The sequence below is a fragment of the Megalopta genalis genome, chromosome 8 (genome assembly GCF_051020955.1).
Source record: "Megalopta genalis isolate 19385.01 chromosome 8, iyMegGena1_principal, whole genome shotgun sequence".
Classification (NCBI taxonomy): domain Eukaryota; kingdom Metazoa; phylum Arthropoda; class Insecta; order Hymenoptera; family Halictidae; genus Megalopta; species Megalopta genalis.
This window is the reverse complement of record NC_135020.1, coordinates 12,172,308-12,187,252: the sequence shown is the minus strand read 5'-3', so window position 1 is coordinate 12,187,252 and position 14,945 is coordinate 12,172,308. Positions and strand designations below refer to the sequence as shown.

Genomic DNA, 14,945 nt, shown 5'->3' with positions numbered 1-14,945 from the left:
ACGTCGGTCTCCTTCGCGCGATCTAAACACTCCGAACCATCTAAATAATCATTTAGCCGCACGGTAAAATAATTACAAGTAATAAACGATAATTAGAAGGCAGATTCGCGTGCGGATTAATCGGTCAAATAAAAAGCACATAGTAAATTCTCTCTAATTGACGGTCAAATTGTGCACAAAAATGGAGTTGTTGGAATTGAAATTGGATTATGCACAAAAGCTGCCGATTGTCAACGACTATAAAAATGAAACGCAAGGCTCGAATTTTTCTCCTTTTCTCAAATTTTCCATTTTTGTATATAAGCCGGAGGAAAATTAGGGAGAAATTGGAAGTTTGTACTCTCGACGTGTTAAATAGATTCTACGAAAGTCTGCTTACGTTTTATCTTTCAGTCGTCGAGTTAATAAATTTGCAGATATTTGCAATTTATATGTTGCTTGCGGCAAATGTTACAATAACACTTGTTCAAAATCAGAATAAATGTCTTATTGTTACTTCGATAATCTAATATAAAACAGCTGATTTTATGCTTCGTAAATCTAGTGTTAAAGAGCTCTCTATTAATATTACAGGAAATGACGTTCTTATGGTTTTCATAGTAATTATGCAATCATTTATTTATCATTAACATTTCTTAACGTATCGGACATTTCTCGTTAGCATGCAGATATTATTTACAGAGAAATACAAAGATTTGTACTACGACGAAATTAACATAACAATTGAACATAATACGAAGATTGACAAGAAGTTCAATGATCGTTCTTGTCAATAATGTTTCAAAACCAAGGCTGGGTTATTCAATGTTACATTTTATTCTTCAAAATACAGTAATGTCTCCCTAACTGACGCTCAGATTCTGCAAAAAGTGGACAATTTGGGAAGTGGAGATACGATTATTCGAGCCTCGCAGCTCGTTTTTTATAGTTCTTGACAATTCGTAACTATAAAAACGAACCATAAAGCTCGAACGATCGTATCTTCTCTTCCCAAATTGTCCATTTTTGTGAACAATCTGAGCGTCAATTAGAGAGACATTACCGTACTTGTCAATACTCGCACAGTACAGACAGTACAACTATATTTCATACTACAATATAAACTAACTAACATTCATACAATTGAAAAATACAGTTCACCATGCTCGACAAAGATTAATCCCGAAGATAAACGCAGAAAAAAGTTCTAAAAATCGAACTTAATAATCAACGCAGGTAACAGCTGTTTTTTCTGCTCCGTAAATCCAGCGTTAATAAATAAATAAACAAAAGAAAAACACCTCCACCACAGGTTGCAGCTTCCCAGACGCAACACTGGTCGTAGCACAAGAAAAAAAAGGAATCGATTTTCGAAACCGGATTAAGGGCACGACCGCTGGGCGAAGCCCGCGTCGGTCACAGGGCAAGAACTCTCTAATGCGCCCCGATCGATTATTATTCCATCCCACATCGGCATCCACCGTGTGGCAACACCTCTTTGCAGCGCGCGATCGTTCGCGGCCTCGAAACAATGCCACGAAATCGATCCCGGGGAGCATGCATCAACGCCTATGCATTATGCATCTCCCGGAACCGCCCTAATCGCTTCGACATCGCCGCCCTCGGCGTTCCTTTCCCGGTCGCGTAACCGTGCACCACGCGAATCCACCGCGAAAGTGCGTGTGCACGCGTTCCCGGCACGCTCTGTTTACCATTTTCGAATGGACCTGTAGCCGGCGAGGCAGCGAGGCAGCCGCGGACGAGCGCGTCGAGCTCGTGAAATTCAGGCGTCGCGACGCGACGCGGCTCGACGCGGCTCGACGCGAGCGAAGGAAAAAGCGTGAACGAGAAGGGAAAAAAGACGAGGCGAGCGCTGAGAGGGCGCGAGCAAGCAAGAAAGAAAGAAAGAAAGAAAGAGAAAAAGAAAGAAAGAGAGAAAGAAAGGACGGAAGGAAGAAAGGAAACGGAGCAAGGGGGAAAGACGGCTGCCGGTCGAAATGCATACGGCTCGTTGGCCGATGGTGGGGCATGTTCGGGCAGATGTTTGGTCCATGCCACGAGGGCTCCAGTCCCCTATGGGGTGCCGCGCCATAAACTACCCTCCGCCGGCCGATTCTTTCGCGTGTAGGCAGAGCAGCCCGTGTGCTCGGGCTCGATGGTAGCACCGCGACGACACACAATGGCCCCGGTATAGACGGCTCTCCGCTGCCCCTCGCGAGCCTTGTGAGCCGGGCTTAAGGGCCACGTGACACGCGGGAACACGCATTTTCACGCAGACACGCGTGCACGCCGACGCACACAAAGCCCCGCAGAATTCGCCGGAGACTCCTTCTGGCCGTGTCGCGTCTCGCTGCACCACGTGGCGAACGCTCGTAGTGCGCCTTGGAAGATACACGCGCCTCTCTATCTCGTTCTCTTTTGCTCTTTCTCCCTCTCTCTCTCTCTCTCTCTCTCTCTCTCTCTCTCTCTCTCTCTCCAGCTTGGATCTAGGATCGTCCGTTTTTAAGTGAATCATCGCGGTGCGTCTGGCTTGACGAGAATGCGCGTGTGTAACGCCTGTGGTGTCCTCGTCGCGGGACTAGTCGCGCCGATCGTCGAAGGTGCACGCGAGTGAGAACTCCGAAAAAGTAGACCGATCCGGCACGGTGGACAGGGCCCGAGGTTAAATCCGTTCGCCAGCCGAAGAAGGGTGAGGTTCGAGGCGCATTCCTGCACCCTCCGCGCGCCGCTCGGTGCCGAGGGATGCCGTGCAGGCCGGACCCCGAGCAGAGTTTTCGCCGCGAAAGGATGCTTCGCCGAGCAGCATGACCGGGTTGTTCTTCGTGGCGGTCGTCAGCTGCCCCGCTGGAAATCGATGACCCACGACGATCGACGCTGCTCGATGAGAACCGGCTGCACCGGCCGTCTCACCAGGGCCAACCCCGCTGACCCGTAAGTGACAACTGCCTTTTGTCGGCGATTTTCTAATGTAGACGCGCGCCGAGCCGCGCCGAGCCGGGGCCCGTCGCGACAATTGGCCCAGGAGAGGATGTGGATCATTTTTTCATCCGGACCTGATGAAAAATTATGCCGCGCATCGGACGCTGACGGAAGTCTGAATATTGGAGATGATTAGGCGATCAAACGTCGCCCGGTGCAATCGGCCGAGTCGTTTGAGGAACGATTTAGGTGAACCTCTCCTCGACCGTTCACGGTCCGCTCGATCCTCGATCCTTGTGCCACTTGTTCCTTGCCGCTACGACTACGGAGATACCACCGCGATGGAGATTGTTGCACGCTGTCGGATCGGCGGCACGGTTTATGCAAAGTGGCGGACGTTGTTCGTTGGTTAGTGTTGCCCCGATTTTCGACGGGCGAGAAGACGGACGACTGCGATTTTCGTATTGCAACACTGTCTCGTGTCGCAGGTTTCCTCGTTGGGAGCCGGTCGATGTCAAGGTTACCCGGGCATAGTTTCTAGAACGAAACGAGAGATTTTGGGGTGTCGGTTTTTGGAGCGTTTTGTTTTAGATGTGTGGGCGCATTGGGAGAATTTTTGGTGAATATCGGATATATGGTTAATTTTCTATAATTTGCCTTCGGTTTGTTAACGAAATTCGACGATTTGGGAAGACGAGGTACGATTATTTCGAGCCCTGCAGCTCGTTTTTATAATTGTTGAGAATTGGAAACTATGAAAACGAGTCTCGAATGATTATTCGCTATATTTATATAGCGCAGTTATACATATATATATGAAACAATTAGCACAGTTATATATATAACTGTGCTAATTGTTTTCCTAATTATATAATAATTTATAATAATAATAATAATTTTCCCAATCAAACAAATTGACAAAGTGTTACAGTAAATTTTCTCTAATTCTCCCCGGTTTTTAAACAAAAATGGACAATATATATATATATATATATACATTCATCTTTCCCAATTGTCCATTTTCATTCAAAAACTGGGGAGAATTAGGGAGAATTTACTGTAACACTTTGTCAATTCGTTTAATTGGGAAAATTATTATTATTATAAATTATTATTTAATTAGGAAAACAATTAGCACAGTTTATAGTATATTATTTTCAATAGCTAGAACTGCTATATTATACTTAACCCTCTGACGTCCGACCTTCCGCCAGGCGGCGTCCGGCCGACCCTGGGTATTTTTGGACCCATACTAATATACATATACTACGAAAACAGCTCTCCTTTTACGATTATGTATTATTATACATCTAAAAGATTATTATTTATTACATTTATTATCATACATTTAAAGGATTGCACAATAAAATGAGTGCAGAATACAGGAAAGTTATCTGTTTTATTATTTGTCATCCTCATAATTTATTTACACATAATAGCATCGTTTGTGTGAATTTTACGAATAAATATCGCTTTGAAAACTATGACGGTTATCAGAAGAATTATCACTATTTCCAGGCTCTTCTGATTGTCCAAAGACAGCATCTTCGTTCGCGCTTAAGAAATGTTCTTTCGACATGTCGCAATATAGTATATTATTTAAAGCGAAATTTTACAAAGAAATGGAATAGTATTTTATACACAGCGCTCTCTCTCTCTTCCCCTCTCTCTTTCCCTCTCTCTCTCTCTCTCGCTCTCTCTCTTCCCCTCTCTCTTTCTCTCTCTCTCTCTCTCTCTCTCTCTCTCTCTCTCTCTCTCTCTTCACTGTTCGCCTCTATGTTGAATACTGATAGGAACTGTACACAATGAGCGTAACATTGTTTACGCGCTTTTCACATTAAGCGTGACCCAGGGTCGGCCGGACGAGGATTAAAAGTCTTCTAGCTTGGTAAACGAGTTATTTACTCTTGTAATTAACAGTGTACCGAGTCAAACAAAATACTGTTCGCAGCGCAACTTCGTTTACCGCCATTAGACTGTCCACAGAAAAGATGCATAAATATTGTTATCTCGTGGAATGGAAACTTGCATTGCACTTCATGGAAGTTTCTTCGCATAACTGAGATTTTAACATTATTCCTACGATGACCGGTCAAATGAACGTTTTTAAAATTTCGATTAGAATTTCTTTTTTATCTTATAACGTTATTGCATCGCCTTTAACTTTCACGACTTTTCCTAAAATATACGTACAATGCATTTCTCAATATTCGCTTGTTCTTTTATTGTTTGTTTTCTGAGAAAAAAATGTCTCTCTAATTGACGCTCAGATTTTCCACAAAAATAGACAATTTTGGAGGAGGAGATAAGATTGTTCGAGCCTTGTGACTCGTTTTTTATGATTATCGATTGTCAACAACTATAAAAACGAGCTGCAAAGCTTGAATAATCGTATCTCCTCTTCTCAAATTGTCCATTTTTGTGCACAATCTGAGCGTCAATTAGGGAGGCATTACTGTACATCGCGCGCGCGTTTTGTGATAGAATTCTCTCAAAGACCCAATTCTGAAATTACAAAGTCGTTACAAACGACGCATGATGCAGTTGTCGCATAATTTTAGCCGAAAAGAGTCTTCCAGGAACTGCTTTACAGCACCTCCAAGTGTTTACATTTCTCGCTCGCTTATCGGCCTCGCGGTGTTTATTTGCGAGATCGGTATCCGAAGCGATGCGAAACTTCGAATAAAATGTACATTATACAGGGTGTCCCAAAATTATGATGTTTCCGGAAAATGAGGGATTTCTGAGGTGATTTGAAGCAACTTTTTCCTTAGCGACAATGCAAACTGCGGCTTCGTTTACGAGTTATTAAGGTAAAACAATGACCAATGAGAGGCGTTAGGCGGCCGAGCCAATGAACGGAACTGGGCTTCGTGCGCTCATTGGGCCGCCTCGCGTCAGCCAAGCTCGCCTCTCATTGGTCAGTGTTTTTCGTTAATAACTCGTGAACGACGCCTCGGAGAAAGTTTTCGCAAAGGAAAAAATTGCTCCAAATGACCTCAAGAGTCACTAATTTAGTACGGAAGTACCATAATTTTGGGACACCCTGTACACTTCCGAGTAAAAGAAATTATATATTTATACTATCAAATTGACTATTATCTCCATTCTATATTAAAAAATATAAGTTGTGCTAAAGTCCGGTCATTTGACCGGTCGCGGAAGGAATAATCATACGTGAAGTATCGGAAGATTCAGTGTTAATAAATATTTTACGTATACTATTATATATACGTTTTCCATTTCCAACTGCTAAAATAGTTAATACCGTTTAATCCAAAACTGTCACGTAATTCTTTCCTTCAAAACTCATATTCAGCGGTGTTTCAACACGTTCAGCGCCGACAATCGACCACTAAAAAATTTCCACAAAGTCAAAACAATCGAATTAATTAAACCTGGATAGTTAAAATTAAGTGTTAAACCGTCGTCCAAGTAATCTGCCTAAGAAATACGCGCGACGTACTCAAATTTCACAAAGCAACGATCCCAAGTAGAGAACACGATTTCCTTTTTATGTAACATAAACGATGGAAAGGAGCCGGAAAGACCTCCAAACACCATTAGAAACGAGAACCGTATGGGTCCACGTGTTCGCCAGCAGAACCAGCGTTCTGCGTTCGAAACATAACAAATCGAGTTTTTCCGGAAGTGCCGGGCTGTCGCAGATCGGTATCCAGCTATCGTCGTCGTCGAGTTTCACGGCGCAGCCACGTCGGGAAATACCGCAAGTCAGACGCGATACGTCATTCCGACGCGTCGTTCCGGTGCACTCCGGGCGGACTATGCTACATGTCTGCTGTGCCGGAGAGAAGATCCTCTCTCATCGAGGATCATCGACGCCTCGTCGAGCCCGCAGAGACGCACACGTGACACGCGTGCAACGCGGAATACCGTTCCGGTGTCGCGTCTCTCCGTGCCCGTGCCACTTCTCGGCTTTATGTAACGCGAGAAGAAGCGAGCGGGGAGTGGTGACGAGCCCGTGGTGTTGCATTAATTAACTACTTAAGATATCAGCCCGCGGAGCCAATAAAACGAAGCTTGAGCGGGATCGAACACGACGCGGGAACCGGCCCGCCGATAAAGACCTCATCGACTCATTCCTTTTCCCGGGAACGGCAAAAGTGTTACAGGAGTTTCCCCAAGCCGCGATTACGAAAAATCTTTCACTCGTACATGGTTTTCCATTTACATCGTCTTCCGGTCGCGCGTTACGACACTCGCTTTCGGACGCGACCAGGACGCGGCGCAGGTGCTGTTCCTTGACAGTCTCGTCACGATTCTCAGCTTCCTATGACGATTTTCATCGGAAATCGAAAAGTTGGACAGACGGGAGGTTGTCTAACGTTGCTGGCGGAAACGATAGCTTGCAAGTCTTCGACGTTGCTTGCTAGATCGCAAGGATTCTCGTGCGCGCAATTCGGAACGCTTGCAACTAGAATTTAGTGCCTCGGCTGAATAAAAATGCACGACCATTGGTATCGATCTATGTTGGTACCTTCGGTCGCATCGGTTACTTTGAGCGATGGTTTTTCCGTTCGTTCTGGGAGTGACGAGAATCAATGTTGAGACAAATGTAAATTGTAAAGTTACGAGTGTGTCTTGTTTCTTTCTTTTTTAATTCATTTATTTAATGTCGCGTCTGCTTAATAGCAATCAGCGACCGCTTGTGGAATAACATACGTAGGTTACATTTAGTGTAATATACAATAGTTTTGCATTATGTTTTACATTTTTGTTTAAGTCTAGGCTTCTTATGTTACTATATAATTTCGCTGAACAATTTGGTTTCTTCGAAGTATGACGTAACTTTTGCTGTTTGTTCGTAGTTGTCCAAACATTCTTTGATGGTATCGGGCATTTTTACTTTTTTTCTGATATTGTACACTGGACGTTCAATTAGGATGTGCTCCATTGTAAGCTCAGTGTTACAGTTGCTACAAATTGGTTTGTCTGTTTTAGAGAGTATGCACCGATGTGTTATTTTAGTATGCCCAATTCTTAGTCGAGACTGTACAATTTGCTTCCTTCTTGTTAAATATACTGCGGGGTTGGTAGAGAATATACTTTCTCTGAGTTCATGCGTCTTGTGCTTTAACGGGAATCATTGTTTAACATATTTATCACTGTAACAGCGTTCTGTGGCTTCTTCTATATAGATTTTTATAGTTTAATATTATTTCGTGAGCAGGTGAACACGTTTAAATAATGGTTTGAGACAGCTAAAACGTGCCAATTTTCTGCAGATACTTTACCCACGTATTTCGGAACCAAAATTTTAATTAATACAAGGTCGAATGCATATGCATCACGATAAGTCTCGATGGTGTACCATGTTAGAGCGTAAACGTATAATGAAAGAAACTGTATCGACTGAAACAGCAGGTAATATTGAACATATTAGGTGACACTATTTTTTCCGGCTCACTCGGTATATGCGCACTGAAAATTTTATCGATATCAGTTAACGCAGACGCAAGCTGCACGCGTTGAAAAATGTCAAAATTTCTCAGAGCTTTTGATCGAAAATCGTGAAAACTCAGTTTTTGCGACAATTGGCATTATCTTCCGTTAGTGACTAATATTGTATTGTCGGAATGTTCTGTTTCATGCGACGACGCTAATTTAACACATTAAGTGCCGAATATTAGTTCGAAAAAATTCGCACGATATCGAAGTCACTTAATTAATGACCCCGAAACTAAAAAGTGAAGATTTACCGTAGGAAATATTGGTCCAGCTATTTCTAAGTGCCGAATAATTAATGCGAAAAATTTCGCACGATATCGAAGTCATTTAATTAATGACACCGAAATTAATGACAAGGAAGTGACAATTTACCATAGGAAATATTCGTCCAGCTATTTCGTACTCTACAAATCCTAGTAACATTCAATTCGGTCAATATATTACAACAAAAACGAATTTCAAAAGTTACAAATTAATGTCACGCATTCGCAAACGTTTGCTATCTTCAGTCGTTTCGCATGTTCGTTCGTCGACGACGCTGTCTTCCAACGGCAATTTATTACGAGAACGATCTGCACGAAAATCTTCGAATTACACAGTTCCTGTTTAATCCCTAATGAAGAATGCATATCCGCGGAACACGGTCCCGAGCGGAGCCGAGAATAAACCGGCCGATGAAATTGAGTCGGTAATTAGGCTAATCGCGATTAGACCCGATCGGAACACCGTCCCCGATCGACGGCAATAAAGGCACGGCAGACACGTTGCCGCAGAAACAGAAACGCGGCGGCAAGTTTTTCCCTTTTTCCGCGGCTCGTTGATCGACGTTTACGCGCGGATAACACGACTGTAAATCTGTCACGTGTACTCGCTTTCTATCAGCTGACGAGATCGCGGTGCCGAGATCTTCGTCTATTAGGGACGCGTTCCTGTTCCAAGGGAATCGGGCATGGAAAGTACAAGTAGCCGTCGAAACCACTTTCTCGTCAGTCCGAACAACGGCGGCAGGGTTAGGCGAACGGATATTTAATACGAATTCTCTCGTATCTCTCGCTTCCTCGATTCCGGCGGATCGATCTCGCCGCGCCGAAACTGGTTCTCGTTAACGGGACCGGAGAGTCCCTCGGCTATTTCCATCATCGTCGGAAATTAGAGAAAGGTCTCGCCGCGCCGTTCCTGATCGATTCGCAGATTAGATCTTCCGGCGGATCACTGTTTCGAGGCTAATGCACGGCCTGGAAACGCCGGATCCCCGGCGCGTTATCAGCGAGAAAACGAAATCGTCGAGGACCAAAGACGACGTGGATGCATGCGGTCGTCCACGCGGAATGGCGGAATGGCGGCATACGACAAATATATTAACTCGTTTCGAGCCGGTGCTTAAACTTATCTGAACTATTTCTAAAGTGACCGTACGGTATGGTTCCGCGCCGTTTCTTGCCGCATAAATCGTCTTGCAAACTATATGGTCGATTATACGGGATGTTTCACACCGAAGAGTATCGTTCGGTTAGGCTAGCACTTGTAGTCTGAGATTTTAGAGCGATTTGGAAATTGCTGGTCGAATTATCCTACATCGATTTTCTCGCATATTTATACGTTCATTCGTAATTTCTACGTGTTATTTTTGTGATCGAACGAACGTCAACTATGTAAACAATTCTGAACATAGTTTCATTCGAATTGCAAATATTAGGTGCGATTAATGTTGGAAAGCTTGATTTTAGTAGGATTTATATCAATTATTTAATTGTAAATATCTGATAATGAAAGTATTGTTTCGACTGGAACTTGAATTAATAGATTAACCCTTTGCAGTCGAAGCCATTTTAATTCTGAATTAAAAATAGCCTTTGTGATTCAGAATATTTCAAATTGTATGAGTTAAAATGGCTTCGAGTGCAAAGGGTTAATCTGTTAGTTCAAATTCCAGTAGAAACAATACTTTTTTTATATATATTATATTTTATTATATTATTGATTATATATAATATAATATAATATAATATAATACAATAATATATATATGACATATTATTATATAAAAAATTCAATTGATGAATATTGTGACTCGTGAAACAATTACGCTTTTAACAGTTTCTGTTAAAATAAATTAAAAAACATTATATATAACATTATACATAATATAATGTAATAATATAATGTATAATATAATGTAATGTATAATATATTATATTTATAAACATATAAACATATCCTGTAAAATATAAACAAATTTGACAATGTTAAAATTATTTTGAAACGTTATAAAATAATTTTAAGTGACGAATCGAAGTCACCAGTCGAATAGAAAGAGCTAAAGAACTTGAAAATTGTAAAGTTCGAAAACTGAAATATTAAAAAATAGAAAAGATATGCACAACAAAAAACCATTTCAACTTAGAGATTCGAATGCTACGAGAGACAGAAAACTTAACACCGTTTCCACATGGGACACTTGGAAATTCACGAATCCTAGTGCGAGTCAAAGTAACCTCAGCGTCTTAGCATTTCGATCGCGACTTCTAAACGGCATTTAAACGTCGGATTGTCCGAAGGATAGCAGCGAGCAAGGTGGAAGCAAATCGGCGACGTAAATGTTCCGTATCATCGGCTGACAAGAGAGCCGAGCCGAGAAAGTCACGAGAACGTGACGCTCGTAAACATTTGCCTCGGTGTGTTACAATTAAACCGCGCGATGCTCAAGGAGGAACACGGAAGCGATTCTTCCGAATACAAACCGGCGGCATCGCCGCGATAATGGCCAGTCGCTAACGAAGTTCTCGTTGCTTTTGCAAACGGGCGAAACTCCGCTCCACGCTAACGGTAAACTTATTTCTAATTCGCTGACCCCTGGGCCGCCGTCGTAAATATCGCAGCAGCGAACCACGGTGGCCACGCCTCTTCTCGTTTCCAGAATTTCATTGTTCCCATCCCCGGGCACGTGGGCGGTTGTCGTCATGACAACTGGATTTAGGTAACAGGAACTTGTCTCCTTTATTTGGCCGAACTAATTGCGAGAGCTTAGTTTACGTTTCTCGGATCAGACTTCTCCGCAAATTCCGAATTCATTTGTCTTTCTTGGAACACGTTTACCATTTTAAAAGTTTTTTTTATTATTATTATATAGGGTGTTCCAAAATTATGGTACTTCCTGGAAATGAGGAGTTCCTGAGGTCGTTTGAGATCATTTTTTCCTTTACGAAAATTTTCTCCGAGGCATCGTTAACGAGTTATTAACGAAAAACATTGACCAATGAGAGGCGAGCTCGGCTGGCGCAAGGCGGCCGAGCCGATGGGCGGAACTGGGCTTCGACCGCTCATTGGCTCGGTCGCCTCGCGTGAACTAATCTCGCCTCTCATTGGCCACTGTTTTTCGTTGATAAATCGTAAACGAAGCCGCGGATTACATTTTCGCTAAGGAGAAAGTTATTTCAAATAACCCCAGGAACCACCCATTTCCAGATTACGAGACATTTTTGGGGCACCCTGTATTTTTTACTTCAAACTTATCGAAATCACGAAGCCTCTCTTATGATCGAATGAACTCGATTAAAGCACACAACGTAATGAAAACTCCACATTTTCTGTAAGTACCATAATTTTGGGATACCCTGTAGATTATTGACGCGATATTAATATAAATAGCGATATTAATATAAATGCGATATTAATTTTGAAGAGATAAAGTTGAATATTGTGATAGAACTTCGAAGAACGTAAAAATGTTATCTGTCGAAACTTTAATTAGAGTGTGAACTCATGCTTGAAGAGGATTTCATCGATATGGTGTAGTTTCCCGATTAAATATTCGATTTCATTAATGTCAACGCTTTGACGGCCGGAATCACGTAGACGTGACTTCGCGAAAATTTGAAATATAAAAATCTGTTTAGCCTACATTTTTGAAGAATGCATCATAATTATATTATTAACCAAATCTATCTAATTATTAACCACACATCCTGTTTGTACTGTTAATAAGGTGCATCATAATTGCACTATTAAAATAGTGCAATTATAGTTTTATTATAATAAAACTAAATAATAATTAAAATAGTGCAATTCTATTTATTATAATAGTGCAAAAGTATTATAATTACACATCCCGTTTATATTATTAATATGGTGTATCATAATTGCACTATTAAAAAAAGTGTATTATAATTACACTATTAATACTTTGACCGCCGCGACACCAACACGTGGATGACAATTATTTGAAATGTAATATTCGTAAATTAATTTCTTCGCTAGTCTAATTATAATGTTCTTAATTTCATTAAAATTCGCAAGAGGTAGGAATGTTGATAAAGTAACGCATGCGACATAAATTTGCTGTGCAATGTTTATTACACCGAATAAAATACTTTAATTCGATGAAACTTTCGAGGTGTTTGCCGCGGTCGTCAAAGTTGTTAGAGATAGTTGGCTGTAACATACAGAACCAGAAAAATACTTTCTAAAGACACGCATTCGTATCTAAAACGGATGGAATGGAAAAATGGAACATCTGGGCAAAAAACGTGTCACCGCATCGTCTCGCTTTCGATGTGCTAATAAAAAGATGAGCGTCTAATCTTAATCCTTTGCTCTCGATTGGCGACTCTGAGGCGGTACTAACAATTATTATACTATATTTTAAAAGAATTTCCACATTATTCGAGTTTGTATTCGGTAAATTCAAACAAAAATAGAAGTCTCCTATAAGCCAACACGTTCAACTTGCAATAAAAACATCCAATAAAAACGATCATACAATATGAAAGTACTGTAGATTGAAACCAACGTCATCATTTTACAGTTGAAATATTCTCGAGTGTAAAGGGTTAAAGGAACGAGACGCGGCCACTGAAAATTGTAGCAACAGCAGCAGCAGCAGTGAAATATCGGCCACCGTGAACACCCGATACACAAAAGTATCGGAGACCGCGGTTCCCGAAGCAAACTGCCGCACCATCGGAAAGCATTTTCCGAAGCGCGAACCACTGTGAGAACCGGCAATTCGTCGGCCATTTACCGCAAAGAACAAACATAAAGTCTCACGCGCGCGCGTAAATCCAGCAAGAGAATCAAATAGCTCGTAAACTTTCTTCTGCCAGGTATAGTAATGTCTCTCTAATTGACGCTCAAATTGTCCACAAAAGTGGACAATTTTGGGAGAGAAGACACGATTGTTCGAGCCTTGTTGCTCGTTTTTGTATGGTTGTCGATTGTCAACGACTATAAAAACGAGTCGCGAGGTTATCGTATAATCGTATCTCCTCTTCCCAAATTGTCCATTTCTGTGCACAAGCTGAGCGTCAGTAAGGGAGACATTATTGTACAGTAATGTGAGCCGCCACTCGAGTGTAAGGAACGATCCATTTTTTGCAAAGGAAAAAGTTGCTTCAAATGAGAGCGGCCATGGATTGGTTCAGTTAACGATTTGCAAACTGAACATTTTACTTTTTGTTCAGCCACTTCTCAAGTATTAAATTACTTATTAAACATGAAAATTCCGTTTCAGAGTGGCAAATTTGTTTTCTTCCAAAGACGATCGTCCAAGTATCATCTTATCGTTTACCAATTGATTAACTATAATAATACTTCATGCAATACCCCGTTTGGAACGGATCTTTAATTTGCTGATGCGCGGTATAGTATATAAAGGCAGTAGGTTTTGTGCGAGAATTCACTCTTATTTGAGGGATATAATATACATAGTAATTAGAAGTTTGAATGACGAATTAGACTCGTCATCCGTAACTCAACCAAAACAAGTGCATGACGAGTTTCAGTCGTCAGATGTATGCAAGGGGTTAATCGAGCAAGTTGTCTTCGATATTCGGGAGCTTTCGAAGCCCCGAGAAGCGAAAAGATACAGAACTTAATAGTACAAATAAGTACAAATCTATTGGTTTGCGTCGATCGCGAGCGTCTGCGCGCCGCGAAAGCAGGAAAACCACGAATTTCGAGGCTTTCTGAAACGGCCCCGCCGATTCAGATGCAAATGCCAGCGAGTTGTACGATGTAACCGGGTTTTCTGGGCTCTCGTCCCTCTCTCCCGTTGCCGCGGTCTCTCTCCTAAAATCGCGAATAGCCGAAGGAAAGACGGTCGCCGGCTGCGGGTGCAGCACCGCGAAAAAGAGAGCGGGACGAAGAGGGTCGGCCGCGGAGCGTGCGAGGAATAACGAATGCTTGAACCGGTGCCAAGATCTTCCTCCTCGCGGTGGCTGAGTCGTCGATGGGGAATCCGTGGAAACGGCAGAATCCCATGATTGCCCGATAGATTCTTCTTCGGCGAAGCAGAGAAATTAACCGCGTCCCCCGGTCCACGGAATCTTTGATTAACCCTTTTGCTCCGACGGGCGTATATATATACGCCCTCGAAGAATGACCATTCGTATGAGCCGTTTATTTTGAAAGTGGCATAAGTCGCTTTGTTTTTAAGTCGATATATTTAAGGGTTTGCGTTTTTTAACACGTTTAAAGATATCGATGCTAACTTTCGTGAAGATTTACTTGTATTTGTTATCTCAGGATACCGATACTTTTCTCAGTATAAATAATTTCGTATAAACATTAAAAAATCACCA

At 42.0% G+C, this 14,945-nt stretch overlaps 1 protein-coding gene across 3 annotated transcripts in view; it reads left to right on the top strand.

Annotated features, from left to right (window-relative positions):
* DAAM (disheveled-associated activator of morphogenesis-like protein) overlaps positions 1 to 14,945 on the top strand; it is a 151,120-nt gene that overhangs the window by 37,788 nt on the left and 98,387 nt on the right. The window contains exon 1 of one of the 3 annotated variants that reach the window (XM_033483281.2): positions 1,967 to 2,910. The exons of the other annotated variants lie outside the window; for them this stretch is intronic. The gene's annotated coding sequence lies outside the window, so the exon portion shown is untranslated. Of the gene's footprint in view, positions 1 to 1,966; positions 2,911 to 14,945 lie in introns of those variants that run through there. 3 annotated transcript variants of the gene reach the window in all.